This window comes from Salvelinus alpinus, chromosome 23 (genome assembly GCF_045679555.1).
Source record: "Salvelinus alpinus chromosome 23, SLU_Salpinus.1, whole genome shotgun sequence".
In the NCBI taxonomy this organism is placed as follows: Eukaryota; Metazoa; Chordata; class Actinopteri; order Salmoniformes; family Salmonidae; genus Salvelinus; species Salvelinus alpinus.
Genome location: NC_092108.1, coordinates 41,292,090 through 41,309,465, shown reverse-complemented (window position 1 = coordinate 41,309,465; position 17,376 = coordinate 41,292,090). Strand labels below are relative to the sequence as shown.

Below are 17,376 nucleotides of genomic sequence, written 5' to 3'. Positions count from 1 at the left end.
GTGAGAGCTAAGATATCCACCCAAAGAAATAATCGCCCCACTCCAAACACTACTAATTACTGACAAACTGATCATCTGATTGATTTTAGAGGCTCTTTGATACAATTGTTTTTGTTGGAACCTTTGAAATGAAAGCTCTCTTATTTTCTCTCTCACACACACTCTCTCCTTTTCTCTCTCCCACTCTCCTCCCCTCTCTAACTCTATCTGCCTCATCCTTCCTTCCTTCCCTCTCTCTCCCCTTCTCTTTCCATCTCCCTCTCTCTCTCTCCTCTCCCTCTCATTGACAGATGAATGGAATTTGTCCTGTTAATGTAGAGATAGAGCTGTAGTCGGTCTGAATAATTTAGTATTCATGATTATTTCACAGCTTTAAGCAGCCCTTTAGGTGCATCAGGAATGGGCCTTTATCACTGAGAAGAGAGGGAGGAAGAGAAGGAGGAAGAGAGGGAGGAAGAGAAGGAGGTAGAGAGAGAGTCAATATGTCTGCCAGCTGAAGACAGAGAGCTGAGAGGTTTTTCTCTTTTCTATACTCTCATTTTGTTGGATGTACTTGTCAGCGAGCTTGGAGAAGGTGACATCAAATACACCTTATTCCATGGCTTTGAAGAAACAGAAACTTCAAAAAGTTTGGCTGGCCCTATTGAGTGGGAACTAAACTCTGTTGTAGGTTTTGTTATGTGTACTGTACACTCTTAGAAAAAAAAGGTGCTCTCTAGAACCTTAAAGGAAAACTCCACCCAAAAACTATAATTTGGTATTTGTTTCATTAGTCCATTGTTGACATAGTCCCAAAATGTTCTGCGTGTCAGCAATCACATTTTCAAAACATGTAACTTTCAAAATGGGGCTCCTGAGTGGCGCAGTGGTCTAAGGCACTGCATCTCAGTGCTAGAGGTGTCACTACAGACAGCCTGGTTCGAATCCACAACTAGCCGTAATTGGGAGTCCCATTGAGCGGAGCACAATTGGCCCGGGTTTGGCCGGTGTAGGCCGTCATTGTAAATAAGAATTTGTTCTTAACTGACTTGCCTAGTTAAATAAAGGTTAAATATTTATATATTTTTATAAATAAATACAGAAATCATCCGTATTTGCATGAAAGGGTCTGACAAAAGACATAGATAAAGATAATATACAGTTTCATGTTACTCATGAATTGCTCTCTTGCGAGTCAGCAAAACTAGAGTAGAAATATAGCAAATAGACAGTAGAAACGACACTGGACATATAAAGCATTGCTCAATTGCAATGTTCACACCATTTTGTGTGAGTGTTTTTTCGACCTTTCCAACTCTTCCCCCTGGCTCGCCGCGATAGAGCGCCACACTTCTAAGTGTCCCGTGGCTTACAAATGGCTCAGTGTGCTACCAGGAATCAATTCAATTAGGCAGCCTTGTCCAGATAGGCTCTAAATCACACATTGAGTGGAACCGATTCCCTTCGATCCATTCTCTATCTACGCCAAACACAGAGCACCGAGCCCAATCAATCTCATCCAAAACAATGCAGCCTCTAAACAGGGTGGGTGTGCGGAGGAAACCAGCCTGGTAATTGTAAGCAGATAAGTACACAATGAATGTTGTATCGACAAGCGCTGACTACTGCCGCCCTTGCCTGCGATCAACAATAAATGGCGCCAAGAGAGCCTCTCAGCATTGCCCGATGTGATTGGTCGGATCAGGAGACACAGGAACAATCATGACCCCCCTTTCACTGATGTGTCCTGAGATGATCGGGTATAGTCAAATGTACGCACCATTCCTTCGGGACGCCGATTGATGTGTTGTCCTTCCAACGCAAACAAATATTTGGCCATCGACCTTGTGCGGCATCTCAGGACTCTATGAGATTAATATCGGCACACAGCTCCTAGTTTTTTATAGATTTCCTCCCTCTGTCGATGGGGCGACTGCTGAGAATACATAATACCTTATTTGTATGGGTTTAAATCAATGTCACCCCGCCAAGGCTCTTATTCTTGATCTTATTGGGCAGTGTTGATACAGTGTTGATAGGGCCTCATAACCATTCAAATAGGGCTGGGATAAAAGATGTCCCCACATGAAAAGTGGGTTTAAGGGGTTTGGTTTTAGCTGGGTCTTTGTGGCTTTGTGGGCAGCGTGTTAGTTTCTGTTCAGTAAGGACTAAAGGACAGGCTGCCGCTAGCCCTGTGGAGTGGAGTGTGTATTGAATAATAGACGCTTAGATGGCAGTGATCAATCGCTAAGTCCATTAATGGGAGGGAGGGAGGGAGAGAAAGAGATAAGTTTGTGTGTGTGTGTGTGTGTGTGTATGTACTGCCACTCGTGTGTTTGCGTGTATGCTTGTCAGGTCTTGAACGCCCTCACTCTATTCCATCGACACAGGCATAGAAGCACTCTTTCTTCCTTTAGCTCTCTCCCTCTCCCTCTCTCGCTCTGAGAAACTAATGGGGGAAGATTGCAAAATCAATAGTGCTAAATGGAGTTGCAGCAGAAGCCATCTAGTGTCCTTTCAGGGTGCTGATGGAACATGGAGGGCAGGATTCAGCTTTGACATTCTTTCTTTCTTTGTCTCTCTCTCTCTTTCTATATACTGTATATCCTTATTATCTACCTAAAAAGTCATCACAATAGCTTTACTCCTCTTCCATGCCTCCATCTCTCCCTCCCTCTCTCGCCTTATTATGTGCCTTATTATGCGTGCTTGCCCCGCCCCCCTGAGGATCTGTCTTTTCAGGCATCTATTTCCTGTGTCTGAGGGGTGCAAAATCCTCATGTCACTTGGATCTCGCTGGATTAATTGCTTTCATTTTACTCTGGCGATTCTTTCCCACTCTTGCTTGTGCCCCGTTAACGTAACGACAGGCAGACATGTTTGTAATGACCAGTCCGGTAATGGCTGAAATGGCCTCAATGGAATACATTGGCTTTCCTTTGCATCTACAAGAACGCTTCATCAGGGATCTGACACACTCGATAGGGACATCACAAGAAAGGGAAGGAAGTTGTTCATTTTTTGTGGAATTTCAAAAATATATATGATTTAATACAGTTTAAATGTTTACAAATTAGATGCGCTGAAATGGTAGCAACTTCCGGAAAGGAACACTCGGATTATAAGGATATTATGTCTGATCCCACGCACAATGTAAAGTATGTACAGGTTAGTGTAATCTAGAGCCAAGCATGTTGATTTTAAATCGCACGGGTATCCTTCTCTTGACACACTTGTTGAATTACGCAAGAAAATGTGACATCAAACAACATTGAATCATTAATGAGGCTGTCTAGACAGCGCAGGTGGGCACAGGTAGGCCTAGAAACAGAGCTGTTGGTGGTTGCAGCCCTGGTACTCCCCTTTATATGAATTTATTCATGTGTGCAAAATCCCCAAGGGTATATATGCAAATGAGGGCACATTTCTTTATTTTATCACAAAGTATTTAAAATATACCTGATATAATAACACAATGTACAGTATATATATGAGTGCATTATAAGAAAAAAAGTGAAATGTTACAATAAATTGAATGCCTGAATTCCAACCAAAATGCCTGAATTCCATTATTTGTCCACGCCAGTACTATCTTTCATGTGCTATAATTCCGTCAATATCTGATTTAAAAAATGCAAAACGTTTGGAGTGTCTTCATTCACTGTCCAACTGTTGCATTTATTAGAATCGATTAAAAATAATTACAAATAAACTTTTAACAATATGGAGTGCTGTTGCTACCTTATTATCTACCTAAAGAGGCTTTTCTCTCCTCTTCTTTAATGTCTACTCAACAGTAAAAGGGTGTTACACACACACACACACACACACACACACACACACACACACACACACACACACACACACACACACACACACACACACACACACACACACACACACACACACACACAAACTGAACTCTCATTTTACTGGATCAATGCCTTTGACCTAATGGGAGCTGACTGGGCTGATTGGCTCACAACCACGCTCACAAACACACACCCGTACACACGCATGCATGCGCCTGTGCACGCACACACACACACACACACACACACACACACACACACACACACACACACACACACACACACACACACACACACACACACACACACACACACACACACACACACACACACACGCACACACAGTCATTGTGGCATCTAACACACTGCAGCAGCTACCCTTCAACCAGTAAGTACAGCCTGTCACTTTGTGGAACACTGGCCTGCTGTCAGTCTGTCATAGACATGGCCTTGACACTTATACAATGGTCTGCACTGATTCAGTAGTCTGCGCTGCCCTTATACAATAGTCTGCATCACAGTCACATTCAAAGTTATGGCTCTGTGTGAATTGTGAACATGACTTATACACATTAGACTGCAATACAGCACTGCATTACAATTGTACTGTATTATCAAATCAAATCCAATCAAATTTTATTAGTCACATGCGCAGGTAGACCTTACCTTGAAATGATTACTTACGAGCCCCTAACCAACAATGCCGTTTAAAAAAAAAAAAAATGCGGATAAGAATAAGAGATAAAAGTAACAAGTAATTAAAGAGCAGCAGTAAAATAACAATAGCGAGACAATATACAGGGGGGTACCGATACAGAGTCAATGTGAGGGTAGTTGAGGTAGTATGTACATTACCTACCTATTACCTATGCATAGATGACAACAGAGAGATGACAACAGAGAGTAGCAGTGGTGTAAGGGGGGAGGGGGGCACTGCAAATAGTCTGGGTAGCCATTTGACTAGATGTTTAGGAGTCTTATGGCTTGGGGGTAGAAGCTGTTTAGAAGCCTCTTGGACCTAGACTTGGTGCTCTGGTACCGCCTGCCGTGAGTTAGCAGAGAGAACAGTCTATGACTAGGGTGACTGGAGTCTTTGACAATTTTTAGGGTCTTCCTCTGACACCGCCTGGTATAGAGGTCCTGGATGGCAGGAAGCTTGCCGTTCGCACTACCGATCTGTAGTGCCTTGCGGTCGCAGGCCGAGCAGTTGCCATACCAGGCAGTGATACAACCAGTCAGGATGCTCTTGATGGTGCAGCTGTAGAACCTTTTAAAGATCTGAGGACCCATGTCAAATCTTTTCAGTCACCTGAGGGGGAATAGGTTTTGTCGTGCCCTCTTCATGGCTGTCTTGGTGTGCTCGGGTCATGTTAGTTCGTTGGTGATTTGGACACCAAGGAACTTGAAGCTCTCAACCTGCTCCACTGCAGCCCCATCGATGAGAATGTGGTTGTGATCGGTCCTCTTTTTCCTGTCGTCCACAATCATCTCCTTTGTCTAGATCACATTGAGGGAGAGGTTGTTGTCCTGGCACCACATGGCCAGGTCTCTGACCTCCTCCCTATAGGCTGTCTCGTCATTGTCGGTGATCAGGCCTACCACTCTTGTGTCATTGGCAAATTTAATGATGGCGTTGGAGTCGTGCCTGGCAGTGCAGTCATGAGTGAACAGGGAGTACAGGAGGGGACTGAGCACGCACCCCTGAGGGGCCCCTGTGTTGAGGATCAGCGAGGCGGATGTGTTGTTACCTACCCTTGCCACCTGGTGGCGGCCCGTCAGGAAGTCCAGGATCCAGTTGCAGAGGGAGGTGTTTAGTCCCAGGGTCCTTAGCTTATTGATGAACTTGGAGGGCACTATGGTGTTGAACGCTGAGCTGTAGTAAATTAATAGCATTTTCACATAGGTGTTCCTTTAGTCCAGGTGGGAAAGGGCAGTGTGGAGTGCAATAGAGATTGCATCATCTGTGGATCTATTGGGGCGGTATGCAAATTGGAGTGGATCTGGGGATTCTGGCTAAAGATGTGAGTGCTGTAGTCGTTTAGGCAGTTTATCTTAGTGTTCTTGGGCACAGGGACTATGGTCGTCTGCTTAAAACATGTTGGTATTACAGACTCCGACAGGGAGAGGTTGAAAATGTCAGTGAAGACACTTGACAGTTGGTCAGCGCATGCTCACAGTACATGTCCTGTAATCTGTCTGGCCCTGTGGCCTTGTGAATATTGACCTGTTTAGAGGTCTTACTCACATCGGCTGCGGAGAGCATGATCACACAGTCTCTGGAACAGCTGGTGCTCTCATGCATGTTTCAGTGTTATTTGCTTCGAAGCGAGCATAGAAGTAGTTTAGCTCGTCTGGTAGGTTCGAGTCACTGGGAAGCTCTCTGTTGTGCTTCCCCTTGTAGTCTGTAATGGTTTGCAAGCCCTGCCACATCCGACGAGTGTCAGAGCCAGTGTAATACGATTTGATCTTAGTCCTGTATTGATGCTTTGCCTGTTTGATGGTTCGTCGGAGGGCATAGCGGGATTTCTTATAAGCTTCTGGGTTAGAGTCCCGCTCCTTGACAGCGGCAGCTCTAGCCTTAAGCTCAGTGCGGATGCTGCCTGTAATCCATGGCTTCTGGTTGGGGTATGTACGTACAGTCACTGTGGGAGGATGAAGTCATCGATGCACTTTTTGATGAAGCCAATGACTGATGCGGTGTACTCCTCAATGCCATCGGAGGAATCCCGGAACTTATTCCAGTCAGTCTGTGATAGCTTGTTTTGCTGTCACGCAAATTAATCACTCACATCGATATTGTATTGAAGTCATATACCAGTCGATAGATGAGATGAGAACCTGAAGTAGCCATTCATCCAGTAAAATCTCTGTGGGGAGCCTCCCGAGTAGCGCAGTGGTCTAAGGCACTGCATCTCAATGCTAGCTGTGCCACTAGAGTTTCTGGGTTCGAGTCCAGGCTCTGTCGCAGCCGGCCGAGACCAGGGGCGACGCACAATTGGCCCAGCGTCGTCAGGGTTAGGGGAGGGTTTGGCCGGCAAGAATGTCCTTGTCCCATCGCGCACTAGCGACTCCTGTGGCGGGCCAGGCACAGTGCACTCTGACATGGTCACCAGGTGCACAGTGTTTCTTTTGACACATTGGTGCAGCTGGCTTCCAGGTTAAGTGGGCATTGTGTGAAGAAGCAGTGCGGCTTGGTTGGGTTGTGTTTCGGAGGACGCATGGCTCTCGATCATCACCTCTTCCGAGTCTGTATGGGAGTTGCAGCGATGAGACAAGACTGTAACTACCAATTGGATACCACGAAATTGGGAAGAAAAAGGGGTAAAAAGTTTTACTAAAATAAAAATAAATAAAAATCCCTGTGGGGAAATGTCTATGGTAAATTGTGACTGAATAATCATTTTCATACTTTATAATATGTCCATATATAGTTATAATTTGTTTTAGGAACATCTACTGAAAATATTTCACCTTCTTTATTACTTTACCAAACATATCAAGACATTAGTGATGTTAAATTTGCAAATGTCTAAGTCAACATTTGGGCCATTTAAACAGCTTGTCCAGCGATTGCTATGCCACGTCTGTGCCGTGAATCAATCGAGTTGCATAAATGTTTTTCTAAGGACTGCCCTTTGACGTTCAAAAAATGTTGAACTAAGAACAGATATAGCCCCTGGTTCACTCCAGACCTGACTGCCCTTGACCAGCACAAAAACATCCTGTGGCGTACTGCATTAGCATCGAATAGCCCCCACGATATGCAACTTTTCAGGGAAGTTAGGAACCAATATACACAGGTAGTTAGGAAAGCAAAGGCTAGCTATTTCAAACAGAAATTTGCATCCTGTAGCACAAACTCCAAAAAGTTCTGGAACACTGTAAAGAACATGGAGAATAATAGCACCTCATCCCAGCTGCCCACTGCACTGAGGCTAGGAAACACTGTCACCACCGATAAATCCACGCTAATCAAGAATTTCAATAAGCATTTTTCTACGGCTGGCCATGCTTTCCACCTGGCTACCCCTACCCCGGTCAACAGCTCTGCACTCCGCACAGCAACTTGCCCAAGCCTCCCCCATTTCTCCTTCACCCAAATCCAGATAGCTGATGTTCTGAAAGAGCTGCAAAAATCTGGACCCTACAAATCAGCTGGGCTAGACAATCTGGACCCTCTCTTTCTAAAATGATCCGCCGCAATTGTTGCAACCCCTATTACTAGCCTGTTCAACCTCTCTTTCGTATCGTCTAAAATCCCCAAAGATTGGAAAGCTGCCACGGTCAAACTATCCTACCGATCCATGACTTCAGCGATGTAATTGACAAAATAGCCTCCAACACTCTACTCAGCAAATTGGATGAAGTCTATCACAGTGCCATCCGTTTTGTCACCAAAGCCCCATATACTACCCACCACTGTGACCTGTATGCTCTCGTTGGCTGGCCCTCGCTTCATTTTCGTTGCCAAACCCACTGGCTCCAGGTCGTCTATAAGTCTTTGCTAGGTAAAGCCCCGCCTTATCTCAGCTCACTGGTCACCATAGCAGCACCCACCCGTAGCGTGCGCTCCAGCAGGTATATTTCACTGGTCACCCCCAAAGCCAATTCCTCCTTTGGTCGCCTTTCCTTCCAGTTCTCTGCTGCCAATGACTGGAACAAATTTCAAAAATCACTGAAGCTGGAGACTTATATCTCCCTCACTAACTTTAAGCATCAGCTGTCAGAGCAGCTTACAGATCATTGCACCTGTACATAGCCCATCTGTGAATAGCCCACCCAACTACCTCATCCCCATAGTATTATTATTATTTTTTGCTCCTTTGCACCCCAGTATCTCTACGTGCACATTCATCTTCTGCACATCTATCACTCCAGTGTTTAATGCTAAATTGTAATTATTTCGCCACTATGGCCTATTTATTGCCTTACCTCCCTAATCTTACTTCATTTGCACACACTGTATATAGACTTTTCTATTGTGTTATTGACTGTACGTTTGTTTATTCCATGTGTAACTGTGTTGTTTGTGTCGCACTGCTTTGCTTTATCTTGGCCAGGTCGCAGTTGTAAATGAGAACTTGTTCTCAACTGGCCTGTCTGGTTAAATAAAGGTGATTTAAAAAAAACAAAAAAAACGTAACATTGCAGTGAAGTGACATAAATCGATGTAATGATGCAGCCAACCACCAGAGGGTGGCAAATACAAGTTTATTCGACAGAGGGTGTTTACATGGTCCTAGGAAGGTCTGGATTGCTGTCTTCTGACTTACTAAATCAATAAAATAAGTAATGTAAACATTACTAAAGTAAAGTCATTCTAGTGCCCAGTTTTGGGGACTGTCAGCTTAAGGGGTTAACCTGTTAAAAGAGGGATTTGGATGATATTAGCTCCTGGTTTTAGATGTTCAGAACTTAAAGCGCCAACTTTCAACACTTCAACACTATCAAATCGAGCTTTATTTCAGACATGGAATGCAACACAATGTGCTTCACAGGAAAAAACGAATAAATCAATGAAAATAAAAACGGAAAGATTTACTACACAACAAACATAAGAGGATAAAAAACTACTTTCTAGGCTTGTGCGTTTTAGCTATGCGATCCAACACTTTTTATTCTCTCTGTGCCTGCCATGTAAGTGTGTATGTTTTCCTATGATATCTCTGTCTTTCTTTTTGCCGACAGTAAACAGAATATGGGGCCCTTGATCATGTGGTACACAGTATAGTGCTGTGTCACCATGGGAAGTCTCAATTCCCTTTCTTCTCTCCAAAATGGCCGACAGGATATATATCTTCCATGGGAGTTATTTTTAACATGTTTTAGTCCCATAGTTGAGTTGTTTGGAGTGTAATACTAGGGACATCAAACATTCAGCCTGCTGCACAGTCCCTATGGAAGCTCTAGTCTAGAGCACCTGGTTAAATTGTGTTAATGAGCATTTTTAAAGTCTCTCCGTGGTTAAAGTAGTAAGAAATATATGTAATTGTAGTAAATCTTAATTTACTATCATCCTAAACAGAAATATTTAATTAGTTTAAGATAAAGTTAGCATAGTGATGTAGCATGTAGCCTTCTCCCCATGATCCCTCAGTTTGTCTCCTGTCTCCCGTTTGCCTGGCAGATGTTTTGTGGAGTCTTTGTGTTGACTTAAAGGTTGTTTACCAAAGCAGCTGAGTCTTCCACCTGGATGCCCTTGTCTTAGTTATAGCAGCCTCACAGGAGAAAAGAGCATTGGGTTGGAGAAAAATTGCCCTCCTTTAACCTATAGCAAACAATTCAATTGCGCCTAGCCATCATAGACACAGTGCTGCATAGAGAACTGATAGTGGGATGTTCAGTTTCTTGAACAACCTCGGAAAACTACACACAGACCCACAGGCAGACACACACACACACACACACACACACACACACACACACACACACACGCACACGCACACGCACACGCACACGCGCACACGCACACATCCCACACACCTTCCACACACCTTCCACAATCATAATCTACCTAGTGCGCAGTAACTCCAGAGACCTTGACTTAATTACAGTGTTTTTCTTAATCGTTTCTGTATGCACATACATTATTGTACAGCAGGTCCCACAGCTATAAGATTAGAAGAGATACATATCTACACAATTAGGGAGTCGGAGAGTGGAGGTGGAGCGATACCGATACAAGATATTCCATTGGCTTACCTTGAATCATCCTAACAGTAGCTTATGTTAGGTGAAGACTTGATCTGTTAATACCACATAGTGGACATTCTACAGAACTTGATTTTAGACCAGCCTGATATTCTAGTAAGCTATTTGTTTGCTTCAGATGGTTTTATACCTGTGCAGTAACACTGTAATTAAGGACATAAGGACAATACTGTATGACCATGTTGTGAAATTAGTCATTTCATTGTTCTGTAATTGTATAGTCATGGAGTAAAGAGTTTACGTTCTTACACATTTTAAATACACTAGTATATGGTCTATACAAAGTAGTTGAAGGTTATGGTTGCGTCCCAATATATGCACTTGTTCACTTACCTTCATGGATTTGAAAGGAAATGAATGGTATATGGAAACTCTCTCTAGCCCATGTCTAAACAATTCCAATATTTTGATATGTTGGGGGAGTAGTGAACGAGTGGACACTTCAGAAGGAATGAGAGAATATTGGGATGCAACCTATGTTTTGAGAGAGTACACCTCTGTGCTTCAGAGACAAAAAAGGACACAATGAATAAATGAACAAAAACTACCACTACAATAATTTTGCCTGACACATTTTTATCATGGCTGACCAAAGTACACAAGTAAATTATCCTACCTTAGGTTCCTCAGCAACAAAGCACGGCCAAATAATTGTTCTTTATTCATTTACAGTATATTCATTTTGAAGAAAATTACACCTAGTTTTCTATATCAAAGACTCTGTTAGTTATCTGTCATATTGACATTTTCACACAGATAGGCTGTGTTGTACTGAAATAATGGCTTTCACAGTAATTTAGTTCAATGACTTTCTGAAACATAAACGCAGAAGAAAGACTAGGTGAGCCATTACTCTGGATAGAATATCCAGGGTGTGTGTGTGTGTGTGTGTGTGTGTGTGTGTGTGTGTGTGTGTGTGTGTGTGTGTGTGTGTGTGTGTGTGTGTGTGTGTGTGTGTGTGTGTGTGTGTGTGTGTGTGTGTGTGTTTGTCCGTGTGTGTGGTATCTCCTATCCTCTTATCTCCTGCTGTGGGGAGAGGAGTGGAGGTAGTGGGACGCAGGTAATCAGGATGACGAGATATGAAGAGCCACTGCAATGACCTCTTACTGCAGCAGTAATCATAGTCCATCACCTGGAGAAAAACACCCCGAACCAAGCCCCATCTGACACACACACACACACACAGAGAGCGAGAGAGCTAACAACTGCAGGAGATAAGAGGCGATATTATAACACAGTACATACAAACAATGAGAGATGGCTCTCAAAGAAAAGCTAGTGCTCTACTGCTGTTTGTCTACCTGAGGAAAAACTCAGTGAGACAGACATGACTGGAATAGTCATTTAGCAACACAACACTGCCCAAGCAGCAAAATAATAGCTGCTCACTTTCAAATCTTAAGTTAAATTAGCAAGAAAGCAGCATTGTCTAATGGGTAACATATTGACTGTTTAACAAAAATACACATTTCTTCCCCTAGCCCTGTACCATAATAAAAGGCATATAGTCTAAGAAGAGCCAACGTTATGGGTGGGCCTTAGAGGGCCTGGCCCGCCCTACTTGTACCTCCTTGCCTGTCCCAAAAAAATAAAAAAATATTGATCATTATAATAAATATAACTATTTCAATAAATACAAATTTTTGGGGTAATTTTACACAATTTTCTCCCAAATTTGTAGTTGCAATCTTGTCTCATCGCTGCAACTCCGCAATGGGCTCGCGAAGGTCGAGACATGCGTCCTCTGAAATATGACCCGCCAGGCCGCGCTGCTTCATAACATAATGCTGGCTTAACTCAGAAGCCAGCCACACCATTGTGTCGGAGGAAACACTGTTCGACTAACGACCGAAGGCAGCTTGCAGGCGTCCAGACCACCACCACCTTGGCACCACCAAGCCAGAGAACTCTGGGTAATTTATGTACCGCCCTATGGGACTCCTGGTTATGGGATCGAACCCCAGGCTGTAGTGGTGCCTCAGCACGGCGATGCAGTGCTTTAGACCATTGTGCCACTCGGGAGGCCTATTGATAATTTATTTAACCGAGACGCGCGCCGACAGAAAGACCCATCATTGTCAGATAAAGCATCCGAGCAAGCGAAACATCACTGTCTCAGTACGTGTAGCCAATGTAGCTCATGCTGTCTGGACTAAAAGAGTATGACATTCTCTTTTTTGCCAGACCGCATCAGATATGTGGGGCTACATATTGTATGACAGAAGGGCGCTGTTTCGGTCGACCGGATGCTATTTTCGACTAACGTGCGAAGATAACCTACTTTTTAAAGTGATTTGTTTTGCAATCAGATGAAAACATCATGACTGGTTGTGTTCATGTCACATTAAAAGGTAGTCTAATACATGCTCAAAGTTGTTACTATAAATCCCACAATAGAACCCCTAAAGCAGTCATTTGGACTACTCATGAATGAAAAACATTTATTACTCTGCCATTTTTAAAGTCAAGCCCCCCTCCGTCCTTGACTTTTCCTAAATAAGTCTATAATGCACACTGGCGTTGTTAGAATCTTAATATCACATACAGAACTGGTAGTCAAATAAAATCAAATTGTATTGGTCACATACACGTATTTAGCAGATGTTATTGCGGGTGTAGAGAAATGCTTGTGTTTCTAGCTCTGACAGTGCAGTAATATCTAACAAATAATATCTATCAATTTCACAACATATACCCAATACACACAAATCTAAGAAAAATGATGGAATTAAGAAAATATAAATATATGGACAAGCAATGTCAGAGCGGCATAAACTAACATACAGTAGAATAACAGTAGAAATGTACATAGGCAGCAGCCTCTAATGTGCTAGTGATGGCTATTTAACAATCTGATGGCCTTGAGATAAAAGCTGTTTTTCAGTCTCTCGGTCCCTGCTTTGATCCACCTTTACTGACCTCATCTTCTGGATGATAGCGGGGTGAACAGGCAGTGGCGCCGAAGAACATGGCTGACGTTTTACATTCTCCCAACCAATTGTGCTATTTTGTTAGTATTTTTGCTTTTTGTGTAACTTATTTTTTTAACTTGTTTTGTACATAATGTTGCTGCTACCGTCTCTTATGACCGAAAATAACTTCTGGACATCAGAACAGCGATTACTCACCCCGGACTGGAAGAAACTACTGCTTTCCCTGGAACAGGCCCAGATCCCTGTGATTTGCTTGAAGAAAAGACGCAGGAAAAGAGGACGCAGATTGGGCTGCCTTCTGAGAATCCGTAGGCAAGCAAGTAAACTCCCACTGCCATCTGTTCTTCTTGCTAACGTACAGTCATTGGAAAATAAAATTGATGACCTACGATTAAGATTATCCTACTAACGGGACATTAAAAACTGTAATATCTTATGTTTCACCGAGACGTGGCTGAACGATGATACGGATAATATAGAGCTGGCGGGATTTTCCATGCACCGGCAGGACAGAGAAGCTACGTCTGGTAAGATGAGGGGTGGGGTTGTGTGTCTAATTGTCAATAAGCTGGTGAGCAATGTCTAATATTAAATCATTCTCAAGGTATTGTTTGACTGAGGTAGAGTACATTTAGATAAGCTGTAGACCACACTATCTACCGAGAGAGTTCTCTCTGTATTATTCGTAGCCGTCTATTTACCACCACAGAACAAAGCTGGCACTAAGACCGCTCTCAACCAACTCTATAAGGCCATAAGCAAAGAAGAAAATGCTCACCAAGAAAAGGCGCTCCTAGTGGCCGGGGACTTTAATGCAGGCAAACTTAAATCAGTTTTACCAAATTTTTACCAGCATGTCACATGTGCAACCAGAGGAAAAAATTCCTAGACCACCTTTACTCCACACACAGAGATGCATACAAAGCTCTCCTCCGCACTCCATTTGGCAAATCTGGCCATAATTATATCCTCCTGATTCCTGCTTACAAGCAAAAACGAAAGCAGGAAGTACCAGTGACTCGCTCAATACGGAAGTGGTCAGATGACGTGGATGTTACACTACAGAACTGTTTTGCTAGCACAGACTGGAATATGTCCCGGGATTCATCCAATGGCATTGAGGAGTACACCACCTCAGTCATCTGCTTCATCAATAAGTGCATCGATGACGTCGTCCCCACAGCGACCGTACGTACATATCCCAACCAGAAGCAATGGATTACAGGCAACATCCACATCGAGCTAAAGGCCCAAGCTGCCGCTTTCAAGGAGCGGGATACTAATCCGGACACTAATAAGAAATCCCGTTATGCCCTCAGACTAACCGTCACGCCTACCCAAGCAAAGCGGCAATACAGGATTAAGATTGAATCCTACTACACCGTCTCTGAAGCTCGTCGGATATGGCAGGGCTTAAAAACTATTACGGACTACAAAGGGAAACCCAGACGCGAGCTGCCCAGTGACAAGAGCCTACCAGATGAGCTAAATGCCTTTTATGCTCGCTTCGAGGCAAGCAACACTGAAGCATACACGAGAGCACCAGAGCCAGACGGATTACCAGGACGTGTACTCAAAGCATGCGCGGAAAAACTGTCAAGTGACTTTACTGACATTTTCAACCTCTCCCTGACCGAGTCTGTAATACCTACATGTTTCAAGCAGACCATCATAGTCCCTGTGGCCAAGGAAGCGAAGGTAACCTGCCTAAATGATTACCGCCCCGTAGCACTCACTGCCTAAATGATTACCGCCCCGTAACACTCACATCGGTAGCTATGTGCTTTGAAAGGCTGGTCATGGCTCACATCAACAGCATCGTCCCGGACACCCTAGACCCACTCCAATTCGCATACCGCCACAACAGATCCACAGATGATGCAATCTCAATCGCACTCCACACTGCCCTTTCACACCTGGACTAAAGGAACACCTATGTGAGAATGCTGTTCATTGACTACAGCTCAGCGTTCAACACCATAGTGCCATCAAAGCTCATCAAAAAGCTAAGGATCCTGGGACTAAACACCTCACTCTGGAACTGGATCCTGGACTTCCTGACGGAACGCCCCCCAGGTGGTAAGAGTAGGCAACAACACATCTGCCACGCTGATCCTTAACACGGGCGCCCCTCAGGGGTGTGTACTTAGTCCCCTCCTGTACTCCCTGTTAACCCATGACTGCGTGGCCAAACACGCAGTCATGGCCTATAGGGAGGCCTATAGGGAGGAGGTCAGACAACTGGCAGTGTGGTGCCAGGACAACAACCTCTCCCTCAGTGTGAGCAAGACAAAGGAGATGATCGTGGACTACTGGAAAAGGCGGGCTGAACAGACCCCCATTAACATCAACGGGGCTGTAGTGGAGCGGGCCGAGAGTTACAAGTTCCTTGGTGTCCACATCACCAACGAACTATCATAATCCAAACATACCAAGACAGTCGTGAAGAGGGAAAGACAAAACCTTTTCCACCCTCAGGAGACTGAAAAGATTTGGCATTGGTCCCCAGATCCTCAAAAGGTTCTACAGCTGCATCATCGAGACCATCCTGACCGGTTGCATCACCACCTGGTATGGCAACTGCTCGGCATCTGACCGTAAGGCGCTACATAGGGTAGTGCGTATGGCCCAGTACATTACTGGAGCCAAACTTCCTGCCATCCAGGACCTATATAATAGGCGGTGTCAGAGGAAAGCCCATAAAATTTGGGAAAGCCCATCTCAATTGTGCATCTGTAAAAGTTTGTGAGGGTTTTAGGTGCCAAGCCAAATTTCTTCAGCCTCCTGAGGTTGAAGAGGCGTTGTTGCTTTCTTCATCACACTGTCTGTGTGGGTGGACCATTTCAGTTTGTCACTGACCTTCACCACCTGGGGGCGGCCCGTCAGGAAGTCAATGACCCAGGTGCACAGGGTGAAGTTCAGACCCAGGGCCTCAAGCTTAATGATGAGCTTGGAGGGTACTATGGTGTTGAATGCTGAGCTATAGTCAATCAACAGCATTCTTACATAGGTATTCCTCTTGTCCAGATGGGATAGGGCAGTATGCAGTGCGATGGCGATTGCATCGTCTGTTGATCTATTGGGGCGGTAAGCAAATTGAAGTGGGTCTAGGGTGACAGGTAAGGTGGAGGTGATATGATCCTTGACTAGTCTCTCAAAGCACTCCATGATGACAGAAGTGAGTGCTACGGGGTCATTTAGTTCAGTTACCTTTGCTTTCTTGGGTATAGGAACAATGGTGGCCATCTTGATGCATGTGGGGACAGCAGAATGGGATAGGGAGAGATTGAACATGTCCATAAACATACCAGCCAGCTGGTCTGCGCATACTCTGAAGACGCGGCTAGGGATGCCATCTGGGCCGGCAGGTCGGGCCGCGTCGGTTGCACTGTGTTATCCTCAAAGCGGGCGAAGAAGGTGTTTAGCTTGTTTAGCTTATAGGAGGGCAGGTCATTTTTTTATATGGCTTTCCCCGTTGCCCTTCCTTCTCTCGACAGCAGGGCCTGCTCCCCTCCTCCCGATAGTTGACGATAGATGCCGTGCCCAGTTCATAAACACCCTGATAATTGCCTCGAAAGTGAACCTAAACTATACCGAAACTAATTTCACACATACAATAACAGATTAAATAAAGTATGATGAGGGAGAATGGATGAGTTGATGAGCAAGTGGAAACGAATGATGCATAATTATGTAATCACCAATTGCGAATCAAGAACAGGGCGGGCCATTCTACTGCATTGATTGATTCTAATTCTAATGTCAAAATATGATGTACTCTGTTATCAGTCTACTCTTGTAGTACACAGTGAGAGCGTGCATCATTTACAATGGCAAGAAGACCAAGACGAATGGATGCTGCTTTCGTGTTGCTACAAAATCTGAATGAAAACGACTCAGATGGTGGGGAAGAAATGAAACATGATGACATCGCCGATGAG

General features: G+C 44.2%; 1 protein-coding gene across 1 annotated transcript in view; it reads right to left on the bottom strand.

Annotated features, from left to right (window-relative positions):
- The window catches only part of LOC139551013 (calsyntenin-2-like), a 292,767-nt gene that overhangs the window by 37,601 nt on the left and 237,790 nt on the right, over positions 1 to 17,376 (bottom strand). The window lies entirely within an intron of this gene.